This window comes from Oncorhynchus nerka, linkage group LG8 (genome assembly GCF_034236695.1).
Source record: "Oncorhynchus nerka isolate Pitt River linkage group LG8, Oner_Uvic_2.0, whole genome shotgun sequence".
Lineage (NCBI taxonomy): Eukaryota > Metazoa > Chordata > Actinopteri > Salmoniformes > Salmonidae > Oncorhynchus > Oncorhynchus nerka.
In genome coordinates this window covers 38,665,864-38,685,944 of record NC_088403.1, presented here as the reverse complement: position 1 = coordinate 38,685,944, position 20,081 = coordinate 38,665,864, and the positions used below count along the sequence as shown (strand labels likewise).

The 20,081-nt window shown below is 41.6% G+C and overlaps 1 pseudogene; it reads right to left on the bottom strand.

Moving 5' to 3' along the window:
- Nucleotides 1–3,056: 3,056 nt before the first annotated feature.
- Nucleotides 3,057–15,012, bottom strand: LOC115133261 (protein Wnt-7b-like; annotated as a pseudogene).
- Between the last annotated feature and the right edge of the window lie 5,069 nt (nucleotides 15,013–20,081).

Here is a 20,081-nt window from a genome sequence, read left to right as displayed (position 1 = left end):
CGTCAGCTATGTTTGCTGTGTATGTGTACTTTGACTGGTGTGGGTCTTTGGCAGCCAGCTAGATGGGGCAGACAGAGTGTGATTGGCAGTGTGTAGACAGTGAGTGAGTGTAAGTGGTAGTATATGTGTTTGTGGACAGAGACCCAAGTAGTGTGAGTGGCAGTGTGAGTGAATCAGACCAGAAGTATTGGCTTGCAGAATGACCCCCCCACCCCCCCCACACACACACACACACACACACACACACACACACACACACACACACACACACACACACACACACACACACACACACACACACACACACACACACACACACACACACACACAGAATAAGCTGACCGGTCCTGACACCTCAACAATACATTGCTTTAGTCACCCGGCCCACTTGCTGCTCCGCCCTATTTACTCTGTCCCTTCTTTTTTAATGACAAAATGTATTGAAACAATCGGGTTGACTTTCCCCAATCCGCTGGGTATAGTGAGGGGAGCTTATGAGGTTCCGGTCCCCAGCATTTCAGATGGCTGACAAAACACGGCTTTTACTTCTGCTCCAGAGCGTCAGGCTGGCTGAATGAGGTGGCCGTCACAGCTGTCTAGTCAACAACTTCAGGGTCAGGAGCAAACAGCTGTCCAACAGCAGCAGGACTGAAAGGTGTCATCTAGATCAGTGTTTCACCACTCAAACCATAACTCTGTCCTCCTGTGCCTTCTGTACTGGTATTCTTCCAGAATTATATCCGTACTACTCAAGGTCTATATAACGGATGATTGTAACTTTAACTACTGAAAAAAACTTGTGACAAATGTTACAGTTTTTTTCAGAGAGAATGGGTCCGTCTTATGTAAATTGATGTATGCTTTTGTGTCAAAAGACAGTGGTACAGTAGTCTGGACAGGAAACCCAAGAAATCACTAAAAGATGCTCAGATTTTATTAGAAAAATTAATTGTCAATTTTTCTGTGGTGCACACAATCCTGCATTGCCTAAAAGCCGTGCAATCATTTATGAGACATATAGCAGACATCCAATCCAACACTCGATCTCTAACATCCATTTATTTTCTTAATACTTAACATTTTGCTGCTGCATTGCCTGATAATTCACCAAGTAAACCAGGAGCTACAGAGAATTATGGTCTTCATATCGAGAATAAAACAATCTGGGCTAATTACAGAACACATGGACTATGTACACTACAGCAACTTTAATAAATCAGAGACCAAATAATTCAGAATAATTTGTAGCTCTCAAATCTTTAAAAACAATGACAATGAATGAAAACAAAGTGCCATACGTAATGCATATAAAAAATATATATTTTTAGCTATATAAAGCCTAAATAAAACAATCGCTGAATACATAGAAGATTGATGCCCTGGCCCATGCCCTCTTTCTATAGATCTGTATTATATGGTTAGGCAAAATACTTATTCTCAGGACAGGTTGACTTTAACTCTGCTGGTACAGACGTTGTGAATGCAAGGGGAGAGCGACAGTGAAATTCCATATCTCTGGCATTGGTGGGGATGTGCAGTGTATCGTTTGCGAATACATTGCCCATGGAGCTCCATAACGCTTACACCACATCATCTCAGAATGTGAATATATAATATCCCCCCCCCCCTGAAATTACACCTAGGTTTCAATGTGTTTTTTCCTGGTTAAATAAAAATGAATAAAACACAACATAACAATAGGTAACGTGGACATAGCCATGTTGGAATAGAGACTGAAATAGGGACATGTTTTTCTTTGTATGGGCTTGAACGGGTTGCTTTGTTAGGCTCTTGGTAATATGATTCAGTGCAGCACTCACCAATTGACCTAGTAACATGTTCAAATCATGTCCAATGAATTGAGGAGGGATGGCGAGTGCAAAATAATAAGATGACTACTTTCACATGCTACTGACAATAGAAGTGCACAGATTTAAGAAAATTATAATAGCAGAAAAAGTGTACTCTACTGTTGTGGCTTAATGCCACACTAACTCTGGTAAATCAAAGACAAAAAAAATCTGTGGTGTAAAGTACTTAAGTAAAAATACTTTAAAGTACTACTTAAGTCGTTTTTGGGTGTATCTGTACTTAACTATTTATATTTTTGACTACTTTTACTTTACTACATTCCTAAAGAGTATGTACTTTTTACTCCAAACATTTTCCCTGACACCCAAAAGTACTCTTTAGATTTTGAATGCTTAGCAGGACAGAAAATGGTCCAATTCGCACACTTATCAAGAGAACATCCCCGGTCATCCCTACTGCCTCTGATCTGGCGGAATCACTAAACACAGATGCTTTGTTTTTAAATTATGTCTGAGTGTTGGGGTGTGACCCTGGCTATCTGTAACTACATTTACTCAAGTATACATTATTTAAAACCAAATACTTTTAGGCTTTCACTGAAGTAGTATTTTACTGGATGACTTTCACTTGAGTCATTTTCAAGGTAAGGTATCTTTACTTTTACTCGTATGAGAATTGAGTACTTTTTCAACCACTCCAAAAATGATATTAAACATTGCTAAACTCAGCAAAAAAAGAAACGTCCTCTCACTGTCAACTGCGTTTATTTTCAGCAAACTTGACATGTAAATATTTGTATGAACATAGCAAGATTCAATAAAAGACATAAACTGAACAAGTTCCACAAAATATGACTAACATAAATTGAATAATGTGTCCCTGAACAAAGGGGGGTGGGGTGTCAAAATCAAAAGTAACAGTCAGTATCTGGTGTGGCCACCAGCTGCATTAAGTACTGCATTGCATCTCCTCATGGACTGCACCAGATTTGCCAGTTCTTGCTGTGAGATGTTACCACACTCTTCCACCAAGGCAGCCTACTTCTCAAAGTACTTTCTATCAAAGTCATTTTAGTTCATTTAATCTTTGTTTTTCAAATGAAATAGGATGTCCAATGTGCAAAATGAAGTCATGAAGAATCTAACAATCCAAGTCCACTGTAGAGTACATCCTGAAGAGTTCTTCCCCATGTCCTAATATCCTTTTTTCCTTTCCTTGTATCCTCTCTCATGGCCTTGCCCTGTCCCTTGTCCCCTTTCCCAGCTCTCTCCGTCCCCCCTCCTCCATCCATCCATCCATCCATACATCCATCATTTGCAGGTGAACACCTCAGACCTTTCACTGCACATGTTACACTTCACAAAACAGCACCACTGGAACTTGCAGTTGCACTGCCACACGCGGGTGTACTGGTGGGTGTTGTGGCCTCTACCACAACACATCAGATTGCAGCCGTCGGTATGGGGTGACGTGTGGTTACACAGCCTCCCCCGCGTCCCTGTGCTCCCTGTCGCCGTGTCCTCTTCGCAGTAGTTAGGAGACCTCTCCAGGTAGACCAAATCTGTGTCCGTGGGTTTCTGGTACCCCCGCGACTCCTTCAGACGCAGGAAGGAGGGTTGACGGAGACGCGAGGCCTAGACCGGTTCGACTTGGACCGCCTCGCCATAGCGCTCTTTCAGGACGTAGCCGATCTCCCGGAACTTGGGTAGGGTGGTCCAGCAGGTCTTGGTTGTGCAGGAGCCCGACACGCCATGACACTTACACTCCAGCTTCATATGCTCCTCCAGGATCTGAGGGAGAGGAGAGAAGAGGGTTGGATACAGGGTTTGGAAAAGTTTGACATGATACATGCTTTGAGAAAGAGTTGGCATGTCCCAAATGTTGAATAGTTGTGTGTAGGTAGCTTAAAGTGTTTGAGAGTCATTAGTAGTCATTGATGGTTATTAACTAGTTCAACCATCCTGATCTCACAAGCTTACATTCTGTTTCTCTACACAAATTAGGTGATTACGTGAAGTGAAACAAACCCAGGATGGTGGATCAGGCTAGTTAGTCATATGCTGCCATTGTTCAAAAGCACACTCTTAAGTGTTACATCTTAACTACTTAATTCACAGTGATGTGAATTGGAGATTTGCAAGAAAAGGTTGAGGCCAGCCCACATATCCACAAATTGTATTTTCCAATTCATTCAACAATTCTACAATACTACAATTCTATTAACTAAGGGCATCCCCTGCAAGATAACCTAAAGTCCATATGGAGTACATATTTCAAATCCCCCAACTGGACAGTGATGCCAGGTTCAAGCCTCTATTCTCTTACTAACTTGACCTTCCTAAAGACCACAATGGACAGAATGAACAACCAGAACTCTCATGTAACCAGAACATGTATAACGTTGTACTGAGGTTTCATGTGCAATTTAAGTTTTGATGCCTCACAGATATATTCAGCGGACACATTTGACAGATTACAGTTTACCATTTAGGGTTGAGTTACAGTGCCTTGCGAAAGTATTCGGCCCCCTTGAACTTTGCGACCTTTTGCCACATTTCAGGCTTCAAACATAAAGATATAAAACTGTATTTTTTTGTGAATAATCAACAACAAGTGGGACACAATCATGAAGTGGAACGACATTTATTGGATATTTCAAACTTTTTTAGCAAATCAAAAACTGAAAAAATGGGCGTGCAAAATTATTCAGCCCCCTTAAGTTAATACTTTGTAGCGCCACCTTTTGCTGCGATTACAGCTGTAAGTCGCTTGGGGTATGTCTCTATCAGTTTTGCACATCGAGAGACTGAAATTTTTTCCCATTCCTCCTTGCAAAACAGCTCGAGCTCAGTGAGGTTGGATGGAGAGCATTTGTGAACAGCAGTTTTCAGTTCTTTCCACAGATTCTCGATTGGATTCAGGTCTGGACTTTGACTTGGCCATTCTAACACCTGGATATGTTTATTTTTGAACCATTCCATTGTAGATTTTGCTTTATGTTTTGGATCATTGTCTTGTTGGAAGACAAATCTCCGTCCCAGTCTCAGGTCTTTTGCAGACTCCATCAGGTTTTCTTCCAGAATGGTCCTGTATTTGGCTCCATCCATCTTCCCATCGATTTTAACAATCTTCCCTGTTCCTGCTGAAGAAAAGCAGGCCCAAACCATGATGCTGCCACCACCATGTTTGACAGTGGGGATGGTTTGTTCAGGGTGATGAGCTGTGTTGCTTTTACGCCAAACATAACGTTTTGCATTGTTGCCAAAAAGTTCAATTTTGGTTTCATCTGACCAGAGCACCTTCTTCCACATGTTTGGTGTGTCTCCCAGGTGGCTTGTGGCAAACTTTAAACAACACTTTTTATGGATATCTTTAAGAAATGGCTTTCTTCTTGCCACTCTTCCATAAAGGCCAGATTTGTGCAATATACGACTGATTGTTGTCCTATGGACAGAGTCTCCCACCTCAGCTGTAGATCTCTGCAGTTCATCCAGAGTGATTATGGGCCTCTTGGCTGCATCGCTGATCAGTCTTCTCCTTGTATGAGCTGAAAGTTTAGAGGGACGGCCAGGTCTTGGTAGATTTGCAGTGGTCTGATACTCTTTCCATTTCAATATTATCGCTTGCATAGTGCTCCTTGGGATGTTTAAAGCTTGGGAAATCTTTTTGTATCCAAATCCGGCTTTAAACTTCTTCACAACAGTATCTCGGACCTGCCTGGTGTGTTCCTTGTTCTTCATGATGCTCTCTGCGCTTTTAACGGACCTCTGAGACTATCACAGTGCAGGTGCATTTATACGGAGACTTGATTACACACAGGTGGATTGTATTTATCATCATTAGTCATTTAGGTCAACATTGGATCATTCAGAGATCCTCACTGAACTTCTGGAGAGAGTTTGCTGCACTGAAAGTAAAGGGGCTGAATAATTTTGCATGCCCAATTTTTCAGTTTTTGATTTGTTAAAAAAGTTTGAAATATCCAATAAATGTCGTTCCACTTCATGATTGTGTCCCACTTGTTGATTCTTCACAAAAAATACAGTTTTATATCTTTATGTTTGAAGCCTGAAATGTGGCAAAAGGTCGCAAAGTTCAAGGGGGCCGAATACTTTCGCAAGGCACTGTATATAGTTTTGACCAAATCGGAAATGTTTATGTAGCCCAATGTTCACCCAAAAATGATAGCAACTTCTAACACAAAGCAATATCTATCAGTGTTGCTTAGATACATTGTCTATAGGAATTGAAGTAAAACCTCTAACTGGGTGGCCAGTACTGTAGCCTACTTGCCTATCATGTACGAGTGTATCAGTGTATCAAGCCTGTTGCTCTTGATCTGCCCTGCTATCAAGTTAGGGGAATTGGCTCTTGATTAGGTTTGTTCAGTGTCTGCAGTGGTGCAGCAGCATGGTTTTGCGAACTGCCACTGAGAGAGGAAGAGAGAGAGACTTTGCAATAATATCCTGTATCCTGACTTAATGCTCTGTAATTCAATGAATGGGACTGCAGGGTTATGGCAGGCATCCATTTGGCAGCCGGTTTGCCTGGCCTTGCATTCCCTCCACTCACACACACACGGGCATGCTCACGCACACACCGACACATGGCAGGCACACACGCATGGCTCACACACACACATTCTGAAACCCTCTGTTTTAAACTAGTATAGCATAATTTAGCACAGCGATGCTGTCTCCGCTGAACTTATATTTATACTGAACAATATATAAATGCAGCAAGCAACAATTTCAAAGATTTTACTGAGTTAAGTTCATTTAAAGAAATCAGTCAATTGAAATAAATAGATTAAGCCGTAATCTATAGATTTTACATGACTGGGAATACAGATATGCATCTGTTGGTCACAGATACCTTCATGAAAAAGGTAGGGGTGTGGATCAGAAAACCAGTCAGTATCTGGCGTGGCATCTCCTTCGCATTGAGTTGATCAGGCTGTTGATTGTGTCGTGTGGATTGTTGTCCCACTCTTTAACCTCTCTTGGGTAGGGGGCAGTATTTTGACATCCGGATGAAAAGCATGCCCAAAGTAAACTGCCTGTTACTCGGGCCCAGAAGCTAGGATATGCATATAATTGGTAGATTTTGATAGAAAACACTAACGTTATTTTTAGAGCTCCCCATCCCGGATCCGGGATCGTGACTCCGGCTCAAGCTCATTACCATAACGCACAATGCGAAAAAATATTCCTAGAAATATTTAACCTCCACACATTAACAAGTCCAATAGCTCAAATGAAAGATAAACATCTTGTTAATCTACCCAGCGAGTCAGATGTCTAAAATGTTTTACGGCGAAAACATAGCACATATTTATATTAGATCACCACCGAAACAAAAGACAAGCGGCGGCCATTTTGTCCCAGAAAAAAATAAAATTTAAAAGTAGGATTAAAAAATAAATAATTCACTAACCTTTTGAAAATCTTCATCAGATGACAGTAATATTACATGTTACACAGTACATTTAATTTTTTTTCAATAATATGCCATTTATATCCATAAATCTCTGTTTACAATGACGACATTTCAAAAAATGCTACTCAAATGTCCGGAGAAATGATGATAGCTCCGACAGATAACGTCAGATAACAAGCAATAAACATGACTAAATATACATGTTCTACATATATTTACAAAGATACACTTCTTCTTAATGCAACCGCTGTATTACATTTATTTTTAACGTTACAGACATCGTTCACTGGGCTATACAATGAGACGGCGCTCAGATATTAGCAGTATGTCTCCTCTACGTTTGGAGTCCACAGAAACCCAAAATAACCACATAAATATTCCCTTACCTTTGATGTTCTTCCATCAGAAGACGTAGAAGGAGTCATACTTACCCAATACATCGTTTGGTTTCACGTTGTGTGTCCCTGTATTAGCATATGCTAACAGCTTCAGCTGCATCAAAAATGACTTCTGGTCCAGCACTCTTGCGCATCAAAACTTCCAATTTACATATTATATGTCGACTAAACTGGTCAAACGATGTGCAAAATCGAGCTTTATGATGTTTTTATCATGTAGAACAAAGATCAGCGCGAACAAACAAACCGACTTCAAATGCTGGATCATGGAAAAAGAACGTACTCCAAATCGGCCGCGCGCAATAGAGTGCATGTTTTTCAGAGGGACACGGGCAATTTCGCCCGCCAAACGTGTAGGGCTCGTGGGATTCTCACAATGAATGTGCCATTTGAAAGCAGGCATCGCGCTGAACAGATAGAGACTGTTCCTGGATCGGTAGCTGCCTGGGAAGGGTGGGGGCGATGACGTCAAAGTTGACCCAACTTTTCTGTTGTTCACAGAGTGTTTGGGAGAATGGCTGCCCTGAGAGTTCTGCTTTACATACAGACATAATTTAAACGGTTTTAGAAACTTTAGAGTGTTTTCTATTCGATAATAATTTTTACATGCATATATTAGCAATTTTGGGAAAAAATATTTTCAGTTTACTATGGGCACGCACTTTCTCCAACGGGGGCAGTATAGAGCCCTAGGCTTAAAGGTTAACCTCTCTAGGGTACGTGGGACGGTAGTGTCCCACCTGGCCAACATCCGGTGAAATTGCAGAGCGCAAAATTCAAAAATAATAAATTCAAATATTTAACATTCTTTAAAATATGTGTTCAAAATATGTGTCAAAATAAAGGTTAACTTCTTGTTAATCCAGCCGCTGTGTCAGATTTCAAAAAGGCTTTACGGTGAAAGCAACCCATGCGATTATCTGAGTACAGTGCCCCGCATACAAAACTATGAAAAATATATTTCAACCAGGCACAAAAGTCAGAAAAAGCGATATAATTAATGCCTTACCTTTGAAGTTCTTCTTCTGTTGACACTCCAAAATGTCCCGGAAACATCACAAATTATCCTTTTGTTCGATAATGTTCTTCTTTATGTCCCAAACATGTAAATTTATTTGGCGCGTTTGATTCAGAAATACACCGGTTTCAACTCGCCCAACATGTCTACAAAGTATCTAATAAGTTTCCTGTAAACCTGGTCCCGTTGCTAATCCAGTACCGTAAAACGTAAATAATTAATAACATTTAAGACGGAGCTCCTTGTCACGCGCACCAAAACAGTAGAGTCCACCTGGAGTGACACTTACAATGAATATCACTACTTCTTCATTTCTCAAAAGAAAAACATCGAACAATTTCTAAAGACTGTTGACATCTAGTGGAAGCCATAGGAACTGCAACCAGGTTCCTAATAAAAAGGGCATCCCATGGAAAATCCTTTGACCTCAATTGTATTTTCCTTGGATGGTTTGTCCTCGGGGTTTTGCCTGCCAAATCAGTTCTGTTATACTCACAGACATTATTTTAACAGTTTAATTAATGGCTCTGCAAAGTTGCTGGATATAGCTGGGAACTGGAACATGCTGTCAAACATCAATCAAGAGAAAACAAACGGGATTCATCCGTGAAGAGCACTCTTCTCTAGCGTGCCAGTGGCCATCGGAGGTGAGCATTTGCCCACTGAATTTGGTTATGACCGTGGTGAGGATGACGAGCACACAGATGAGCTTCCCTGAGACGGTTTCTGACAGTTTGTGCAGAAATTCTTTGGTTGTGCAAACCCACAGTTTTAACAGAGCTGTCCAGTTGGATGGTCTCAGATGATCCTGCAGGTGAAAAAGCTGGATGTGTAGGTCCTGGGCTGGCGTGGTTGGACGTACTGCCAAATTCTAAATTCTAAAACGACATAGGAGGCAGCTTATGGTAGAGAAATTAAAATGACTGGCAACAGCTCTGGTGGACATTCCTGCAGCCAGCATGCCAATTGCACCCTCCTTCAAAACTGTGGCATTGTGTTGTGTGACAAAACTGTACATTTTAGAGTGGCCTTTTAGCTCAGCTCATGAAACATTTATATTTTTGTTCAGTATACTTTTCTGATGGAGTTGTATTATATTCTATTGTCTTCTATTCTAGATCTCTACAGAAACAACTACATTTTTGTTAGGTGTGTTAAAACCCCAGACAACAAGACAAGCAGTGTCAGTCACTTTACCTTTCGTCCTGCCTCATTATTATGCAGGTTCATCAGACGTCGGGCGTTCTTCTTGATCTCTCGGGCATCTACGAAGCGTATGGAGAACTCCACGCCGTACTTGATGTTGGCCGAGCAGCCTCCCCACTTCCAGCCCTCCTCCTGGTCATGGTAGCCCTGCTTCTCCCAGTCGCAGCCACACTGGCTCAGGTTGCCCTGACTACACGCTGCTGTCACCGAATGTGCCACGCCAGCCGCCGTGATGGCATAGGTGAAAGCCGCCTCTCGGCTACCTGGAGAGAGAGAGAGGGGCAAAGAGAGGGGCAAAGAGTTACCTTGCACTAGTCCTAGGTAAGTTGTAGTGCATTACAGTACATAGTATGAGTTTGTTACAGTATAGTACAGTATTTATCATGCTGAAACATGAGGTGATGGCGGCGGATGAATGGCATGGATCTCGTCACGGTATGCATTGAAATGACCATCAGTAAAATACAATTGTGTTCGTTGTCTGTAGCTCATGCCTGCCCATACCAAATTCTCTAAAATTACATTGGAGGTGGCTCATGGTAGAGAATTTAACATTAGATTCTCTGGCAATAGCTCTGGTGGACATTCCAACAGTCAGCATACCAATTGCACGCTCCCTCTAAACTGGAGCCATCTGTGTCATTGTGCTGACTGACAAAACTGCACATTTTAGAGTGGCCTTTTATTGTCCCCAGCAAAAGTTGCATCTGTGTAATGATCATGTTTATTTAATCAGCTTGATATGACACACATGTCAGGTGGATGGATTATCTTGGCAAAAGAGAAATGCTCACTATCAGGGATGTAAACAAATTTGTGCACAACATTTCAGAGTAATAATATTTTTAGCGTGTGGAAAAATTCTGGGATCTTTTATTTCAGCTCATGGGACCAACAATTTACATGTTACGTTTCTGTTTTTATTCAGCGTAGATTATCCTATCTATAAGTGCACTTAATGTGTGCCAGTTGGTTTCTGTTTCAGCCAACACATGTCATTCTATAGCTCACAATGTAGTGTTATTGAGCTCACTACCTTCACTCTAGACAAGTTGTTTATGGATGTAGCATCACGTCTTGTAAATGATTTATAAGAAGTTAATAAACACACAAATCCACTTAAAGATGCTAGATAAATCTTAAGTGAACATTACTCATTGTTTTTGTAGCTGGTGGTGGTAACTTATGAGTTGTAGACCCACAACCACATGATACATTCTCACATCTGGTATACCATTGATCAATCTGTCAAACTACACCGTCAGAGCAACGATAAATACCCGTGAGAGCCTTTCAAATGGCAAGCTTTCCATTTCAGAACAAACACATTAACATTTACCTCATGGAAAGGAAATGAATTACTGTATATAACATTACTATTGCGTTGTCCTTGTAATAGGATATTTCCTGCCTCAATCAAGATACTATGTTGGCTTCCATTCTCCTCAACAACCTCAGTATTAATGCATGGCGTCTAGTGGAAGGCAATGGGGTGGCTTCTCTCCAACCTGACAAACTCACTCATAGATCCCATTAGCTCTGTGGCTCCCTGATCCATAACTTTAAACTAACTCAGAAGTATTCTCTCATCAGTCCGAACCAGAGAACCAGACCTTTCAGTAAATGTAGAATAGTGAATGTTTTCCTCGAGCTGCCAAACGTCATCCCCAGCATATAAATTTGTTTTCATTATAGAGTAATGCATGCTTGGTTCCATTGTTGTTGGTATTCTAACTGCTGTAGCTGACTTTGATTAGTGGTCAAGACAGGAACCTGGTCTCACTCAATAGTTATATGTTCTCTGTCCTTGCAGGTCAATCAAATTAAGTGATTGAAGAGGAACTTCTTGACAACCGGCTGGACATGCAGAGCCAACTGCACCAAGCCCCCCGCTTCTCCTTTACCCAAATCCAAACAGCTGATGTTCTGAAAGAGCTGTAAATCTGGATCCCTACAAGTCAGCTGGACCCTCGCTTCCTAAATGGGGGAGACACTTTAGACCCCAAACTGTTACAGCCCTATATCCATCCTGCACTGCCTTTCTAAAGTCTTCGAAAGCCAAGTGAGCAAACAGATCATCGACCATTTCGAATCCCACCTTACGTTCTCCGCTATGCAATCTGGTTTCCGAGTTGTTCTCGGGTGCACCTCAGCCACACCCACATTTTCACACAATAATTAATACAGACCTACTGTATTTAAGACAGTCAGTGTTGTAAGAATGAATGTAAAAAAGCCCAGAGGCAGGACAGACTTCTACATAACGAGGTCACATGTAGGACAGACTGTTGTAGGATTGAAACCCCTTCAGAACACTAGCAACACGGCTTCAAGTTTCAATTGTTCCCGTATTACTAATATTAAGGAGTCAAAGTACGGTATTCACTGTGGTTATCAAAGAAGGATGATGTTGAAAGAATAGTAGTCTCACTGTAAGATTTCACTGAAGTAGTTTCAGGTTAGAGCGTTGGACTAGTAACCGGAATGTTGCAAGTTCAAACCCCTGAGCTGACAAGGTATAAATCTGTCGTTCTGCCCCTGAACAGGCAGTTAACCCACTGTTCCTAGGCCATCATTGAAAATAAGAATTTGTTCTTAACTGACTTGCCTAGTTAAATAAAGGTAAAATAAAAATATAAAAAATGTAAAGCTTCACTCTTCACTATACGAGTTTGTGAACCTCCCATTGTTGCTTCTATTGCAGGAGTAGCACCACACTCACTACAACAACCAAACTGGCCATGAAGATAGCTATCGCTCCCACCTTCACCAAATCGTATGGCTCTGAACTACCATAACCTCTCCTGTGCCCTGGCCTGAACATAGCCATTGGGAAGAAAAAGGAAGTTCAACAGAAACAACTTTAATTGAATGTTAATTTTCCTGTAAGAGTGGCTGATCATATTTGTTATATATCCAGCTTATCCTCTGTGTCATGCACCTTGGAAAGCGTTGGTTGGACTGTGAGTTAGGCACTAGTCACTGACAGTAGACCTATACGTTTTCATCGGGGCACAGGAAAAGCCAGTGACTTCTCACTCTGCCCCCGAGGCACAATCAGATACTTAGCTTTCCACTATTTCTAGCCAATGCTTGGTCTGGTGGGCATTCTGATGCAATCACTGCATCATCATCATAAACCATTATATTCTTCTCAGTGTGGAGCAGCCACAATGTAGAGAATGTAGAGATGAAGTAGGACCCACACCATTGCGGGTCCTACTTCATCTATTTAACCTTTATTTAACTAGGGAAGTCGGTTGAACCGGCCTACCTTGGCCAAACCCTAACCCGGATGAAGCTGGGCCAATTGTGCGCCACCCTATGGGACTCCCAATCACGGCCGGTTGTGATACAACAGATGCAATGCCGTAGACCGCTGCACCACTCGGGAGCCCCAGGGTGATTTCCCAGACACAGATTAAGCCTAGTCCTGGACTAAAAAGCAAGTTTAATGGGCAATCTCCATCAAAAATAGTTTTTAGTCCAGGACTAGGGTTAATCTGCATCCGGGAAACTGTCCCTACAATTTTTCTTCGGCCCAGCACCCCCTAACAAGTGATGTGCGTTTGACTAGACTCGTTGCAGCCGGTAGACTGACCTACTCTCAGCTCTTGTCCAAATACGGTCCTCTCGCCCAGGGCGGAGCAGTTCCAGCGGCCATAGCGGAACTGGTACTGGCATTCATTGATGCCCAGCTGTGCACCCTCGCCGATGACGATGATGTCGTCCGGGCGGCTCTGGCAGAGGGTACGCTGCCTTGGGGCCAGTCCAGGGATCTTGTTGCAAATGATGTTAGCACCCAACGCTACCACCGAGGACAATGCCCTATGAGGGGGAAGAGGGAGATGGCTAAACATCAAGGCATAGAGTCGGCGGGGCAGAGTTGGCGTGGCACGGACTGTAGTATTGTAGCTACAGATTCTATAGGTCCACCCATGAGCTACAGTGTTCCCTCACATCAGTCAGGTTTTGGTTTGGCTAACAATCTAGACAATCCTAATACACACAGCTGAATTAAAACACACGGCTGGTTCGAGACAAGCTCACAGGTCACTGAGATTGTTTGTGACCTTATAGATCTGAGCCAAGCAACTTGACCCTCATACATGTTAAAGGTCCAATGTGTGTAAGATTTACTTCAAGTCATTGAATCAGGTTTTAAAATCCACAAAAGCAAACAATGGTTAGCCAATGAAGAACAGACAACAAACTAACTCTGGCTAATAGCCGTTTCAGCCCACATTTGAACCTCAACTAGGGCTGTTTTAGGTATTGGTCAGGTCTGTCTGTGCAAGTATGAGAAATATCTGCACTAATCATATGTTCTGTGAGGGCCCGGGTCTTTTAATGTAATAAGAAATAACTTGTACAGTTTTATGTCTACAGAACACAGGATGTCATCCAGCGACATGTTGCTCTTTCCCATATGTTGCTTTACAAATATAGTGTGTAAAGAACATGGTCATGTTGCAATGTGTGAATCCTACTGATTAGGTAATCTCGTCAATTTACTTATTGAACATTTATAAGTCATTTATAAGTCCATCAAAATATGTATTTAATGTCATTTGTCAGTTTGGGAAGTTGTAGCAGCTGTTATTGTGGACCTCTCCATTCACTAAGACTTTTAAGCTAGTTGGAAAATACATTTTGTCAGCAAAGTTTAAATGAAGCTCTTCAGACATGTTAAATATTCGTTAAACGTTTTTATTCTTGTTAAGAGGTTTTCTTATAGGTTTTGTTATTAATATTCTATTTTCAGTCACAAAACCAAACAGATATTGTTTGACACCAACAATGTCATGTAAAGGCCAATATCAATCCCAGTATTTTACAATAGGCTATTATATAAGTTCCAAAAGTTGATTTCAGTTGTTCATTTTATAGTGAAATTATAAACCACATATGCTCTATAATTTCCACATGCGTAAATGTCCCAATCAACAAATTAATTAAATTAGTGCATAAGCGATACATTTTTTTAGAGATCTTACAAATGCACACCATCACATGGCTGTACAAGCACCTGTTGAAGAGAAGGGTAATAAGCACGTGCCAACCTACAGGTAGCTACCGCTGGTGAGGATGAGGAAGATCTGGGGATAGTAGCGCACTGCGGGACGAGACAATGAGCATGGTGTCATTGAACACAACGGCCGCTGCTTGCTTGAGTGAGGGGGAAAATGAAATTAGTTAAATCATTCCTTTAGAAGATAAGTAGTCCTGGGAGTTCGTATCAAACAAATCTCTGTTCGCTTCTTTGGGTTAATCGCGTCTAGTTCTTGGGGTCAGTCCGCGGAGCATTGGTGCTATGCAGCTCCAAGCCCCCGGTAGTAGCGTTGGCTTCTGAAGAGGAGACTGGACGGGTCATCACTTGACGGCAGTGGTGTTAATGTGGTTGTCCTCCTAGACTGATGGGGTGGATTTTAGATTCCGGGGCAGCAGGTATGTGCCGCTGTTTTATCATTGGCAGAGGGAGACAGACAGTGCTATACCGCCCACCCCCCTGTTAAAACCAAACGGGACTTCCCTATTTAGCTCCCAACTAAAAAAAATTAAATCAATTAATCCATGTGACCAATACTGTCTCAAATGCTATGTGCTTTATAAATGTATATTGTTGTTATTATGGTGTTAGGTAGGCTAATATTTCAGGACATTCCGTCTTCAACAGGTCTCATTGAATTTCACACGTGTAAAACCACCAATTGATTGTGCAGGCATGCAGGACAGGTGTCCAGTTCATTTCAACCGATAAGAGACACCATAACATTGGTTGGTGTAGAAACACGTAGGACACACATGGGATGACACAATATAACAACTCAACCCCTAAATAACAACTATAGAAAGAATGTAGGCTACTTTGAGGATACAATGAATTATCTTGCTCTCTCAATGGTATTTAGATCTCGAGGATACCCTCATGTGGTTGAAAGTTAGAATGCATTGCCATCACTGTCAACTTCAAGGAGGTCAAATAGTTGTGATCTTGAACACAAACTGCAGAAAGAAGCTATTATTTATTTTCCTTAGTATTAATCTTGTCAGGAATCATTTACTAGTTCATGAAGACAAATGTATCTAAGCTGAGTGATTCTTCTCAAACAGGCCCATGTTGTTGCCACGTGTTAAACTTCCAAGAAATGAAAATAAAACCACCAAAAGCTCTCTAAAATATCAGATGAGAATGAGAAACAAAGACAGACATATTTGCAGTCTCCCCTTTAAAAGATGTTCCATGCACATAACAGCTTGTTTGCCTAGAAACTTAGTTTGAGTAAAAGCTCTCAATGGGTGGGGATGGTGCTGTTTAGTTTCAAACAACCTTCAAAGCATGGACCGTTTTACAAGGATACTTCTCTCATGGGATGATGGCCGAGGGCAAAGCCCATGCTGTCTCTCTCTTCTCTCTCCTTTTCAGATGTCTTGTCATGTTAGTGAAGTGTTGAAGACATTCTGACTGTTGTGCTCTTCATCTTGCTCTGCTAGCACAAACCGGACCAGCTGACCACTGAGCAGTCAAACAAGTATGAAAGGCACGCTTTGTTTTAATCAAAATAATATCCCGCATTCTTTAATCATATCAGATCAGAAAAACCACACCATGCTGAGACTGTGACAGACTCACCCTTTTTAAGAGGCAGGCAAGGCAACCCGCTACACCAGTGTTTCCCCAATCCTCCGGTACCCCAAAGAGCACACCTGATTCAACTTGTCAACTTATTATCAAGCTCTCAATGAGTTGAATCAGGTGATTTTGTCTGTGGCTAAAACACAAATGTGTGGTGTTGGGGGTACTCGAGGACCGGAGTTGAGAACCACGGCACTACACCCTTCATACTTGAACTTATTTGCCAACCTCTTGGTCACAACTGATATAACGCTACAGATCTGTGACCACAAAGACTCAGATTCACACAGTCTAAAACCTCTACCAAAGAACCTTAGAGTCAGATTGAATTCTATAGTTGATAACTCAATCCAGGCTTTAATATCTTTCATTCCAACAAAGCCTCTGTCAGTAAAACACAACTCGTGTCCTACTTCTGATTCCAGCAGACATCTCACAGCATAACATTGTTGGCTTTCTGTTCAGTGCCCGCACAAAACACAGCAGACAGTGTGCATCACAAATGGCACTGTCTGCTGTGTTTTGTGCCTATATAGGCAATAGGGTGCCATTTAGGACATATCCGTTGTTAGTGTATTTAACCACTGCATTTAAATCCAAGACAGCACTTAAACAGCACACTGGACAATGGTATCTGTTTCTTATCATATTTTTACATAGGGAGGGAAGGGATTAAAATCATTTTGGTTTGCAACCACCGGGAAAACTTCACAGCATAACAGACAGTTACAGTAAGTTGTCTTTATCGTTTCTCTCTGGGGATGGATTCACACAAGGATAGAGAACTTGTTTGGTGCAAGATGGCCTCTGTCCTCTCTTACAATTTGACCCAAGGACAGGGATAGTGACAGTCAGGTAGGATACCATTGGAGAAACTCAATTGCATCTCCTCGTCTTCTCAAAACGCATGGGAAGAGAAGGGACGTCACCTCTGGCTCTCTCATCCAATGGGTTTTGAGAAGGCGGCGAGGGGAGAGGATGTGAGGAGTATGCAATTGAGATTCTCCCAATGTCCCCGTTAGCCATGTATATTAATATTTTTGGCATGACAGATTTAGGAGCTACAGTGTAGCCACTTGTGACTAGGACAGTGGTTCCCAAACTTGGTTTCGGGACCCCATGTGGAGTCCCCCGAAATTGAAATGGGGTCCCCTGAGAAAATCTGTAATCTTACCAAACAAATTCACTTTCTCTTCAAATGGGTATATAATACAACCTTCTAATGTCAACTAAGAACCTCTTATACTGTAAGACTTTACTTTCATGTCGTTGTGTTTCTGGACAGCCGGCAGGACCTAACATTGAGTGAATATGAACAAACACAGCATTAAAATAGGGGATATCATTTTTCCAAGTTGGGACCGCTGGATATTCTAGTGCCAATTTTAGCTAATGTTCAATACAAGTTTGATAACCCCTGGACTAGGACTTCCTGCATGTGTCAAGTGGAAATCCACCCCCATCAAATTACTTTTACACATTTGTTTCTGATACCCCCAGGTGCCCTAAAGATAGAGAATCAAATAGCTAGATGGTCATGTTATTAATCATATGTTAAGATAGATATCATAGAACAATTGCTAAGACTTTTATGGGTTAAACGTTGTGTGCCATAAAGGGATTCTTTCTGGTACCACACCAAATATCACTTGACTTTCATCCTATTCACCCCAAATACTCTACAGTGTAGGAAAAGATGAGACCAACCAGCACATTTAAGTAATCTCAACTCATCCATACAGCCTAAAAGACCATATGAGGTCAGACAATTAAATTTAAAAAATGGTGACAATTACACAGAACTGGCTTAGCTGGTATCCTTTACAAAACAGCAGAGGCATTTGTCATCATCAGTAATATGCATGGACAAACACATGGCATCACTTATATGTAAAAGGAAAAAGCATAAACTAACAGTCAGGAATCTGAGGGGGTCTGCTCCAATGAGATTGTAAATTACACATACACAGTATGGGAGATGAAAAGTAAACTAACCCAGGGGGCCGTTGGTATGAGGGAGTGTTTACGACAAACCTAAGTGGCTGCTTTGTAATTAAATCTAATTTACACTATTTAGAAAACCTTAAACTAAGAGAAATTGTTGCAATGTTTAGGGGGTAAAAAAAAACAATGCAAATCCATGTTTTGGGCCATTATTGTCCTTGCAGCATCTTGAAGCTTTTTAAAAGCAGATGAACGGAATAGGAAACATTTTGTTTACAGTTTCTCAATTGCTAACAAGCATTGGTCAATACTGAAGCCACTTTTTCAAAACTCTTCAGTCTGCATTACCAACATGCATCTCAGCCAAAAAGTTAATCTCATCTCAAACTCACTCAAACGAATGAACACGATGGGAGACCGAGAGCTGGTTTCAAGCACAGGGTATAGCAGGTGTTTAATTGTAAAGGTTGATAACAGGAACTCCAATAGGCTAAGGTACAGGCAAGGAATAGGCAAAAGACCTAATTAGTGAGGCAGGCCAAAACTATCATACATGGGAGGATTACATTACGGGAAACCCAGCACTCAGACTAGAAGCATGTCACAAAACAAACAATACCTCACAATGATGAGGTGTAAAGAACTGAACTAAATATTGTGTGATAATGACATACAGGTGTGCGAACAGGTGATCAGAATTCAGGTGATTGGGATCTGGAGAGTGAGCTGCGTTAAGGGGATCTTTGTGTTTGAGAGTGTGATTTGGAAGCAGATGTTACACAAACCACCGAAACACTTCATACATATCTCAAGATAAGCTTGTTCGACCATAACACTGGCAACAATTCTCACTCAGAAAGCACACATTGTAACTTATAACACACCGATCTAAAAAACACTAACAGTGTCTTTTTTGGCTCTCCTTTATCTTTGCATACGGTAATATACTTGTAAAAAAAAAAAAATTGCAATTGCAATCAGATGTTTATGAAATTATTGTCACGAATCCCGCTTCCTGAGTCTGTGTTTGCCTGTGTTTTCTGTCCTGGAGTGTGTTTCCGGTGTCCTGGAACGCACCCTGTCTGGTTGCCGGGCGAATTAGCTTGTTGGGAGATCGATGTTCACCCGCACCTGTATTCCATCAGTAATCTGCACACCTGTCCTGATCATCACCTCTCCCCTTCAAATGCTCTGACCTGACATCCATTCCCTGCCGGATCGTTAGCCATGAACAGTATGTTGTGCCATAGTATCAGCCTCAAGTTGGATAGAATTTGTTTTGTTGTTTTTTACGTATTGCTTGCCTTAAACTTACCTCCGTTTGTTCTGTCTTGAGTTACTCACCCGGATCATTTACCCCATTCCCGCCTGGTCGTCGGAGGATTCCGCTACCCCATTGGATCCACCTATTTACTCCCATCAACTCACCACCGCTGCCCGCTACGCCACCTGGATAGATCTACCCATTCACATTCACTTGTAAATAAATACTCACCTTCTTCCTACTCTCCTTGTCCTGGTCTGCTTCTGGGTTCGATTTTGAAAGAACGTGACAATTATTAAATATTCTGCTTAGATTTTCTATATGTTTCTGCAGAAATGCGCAACATTTACCATCATTCTGTTT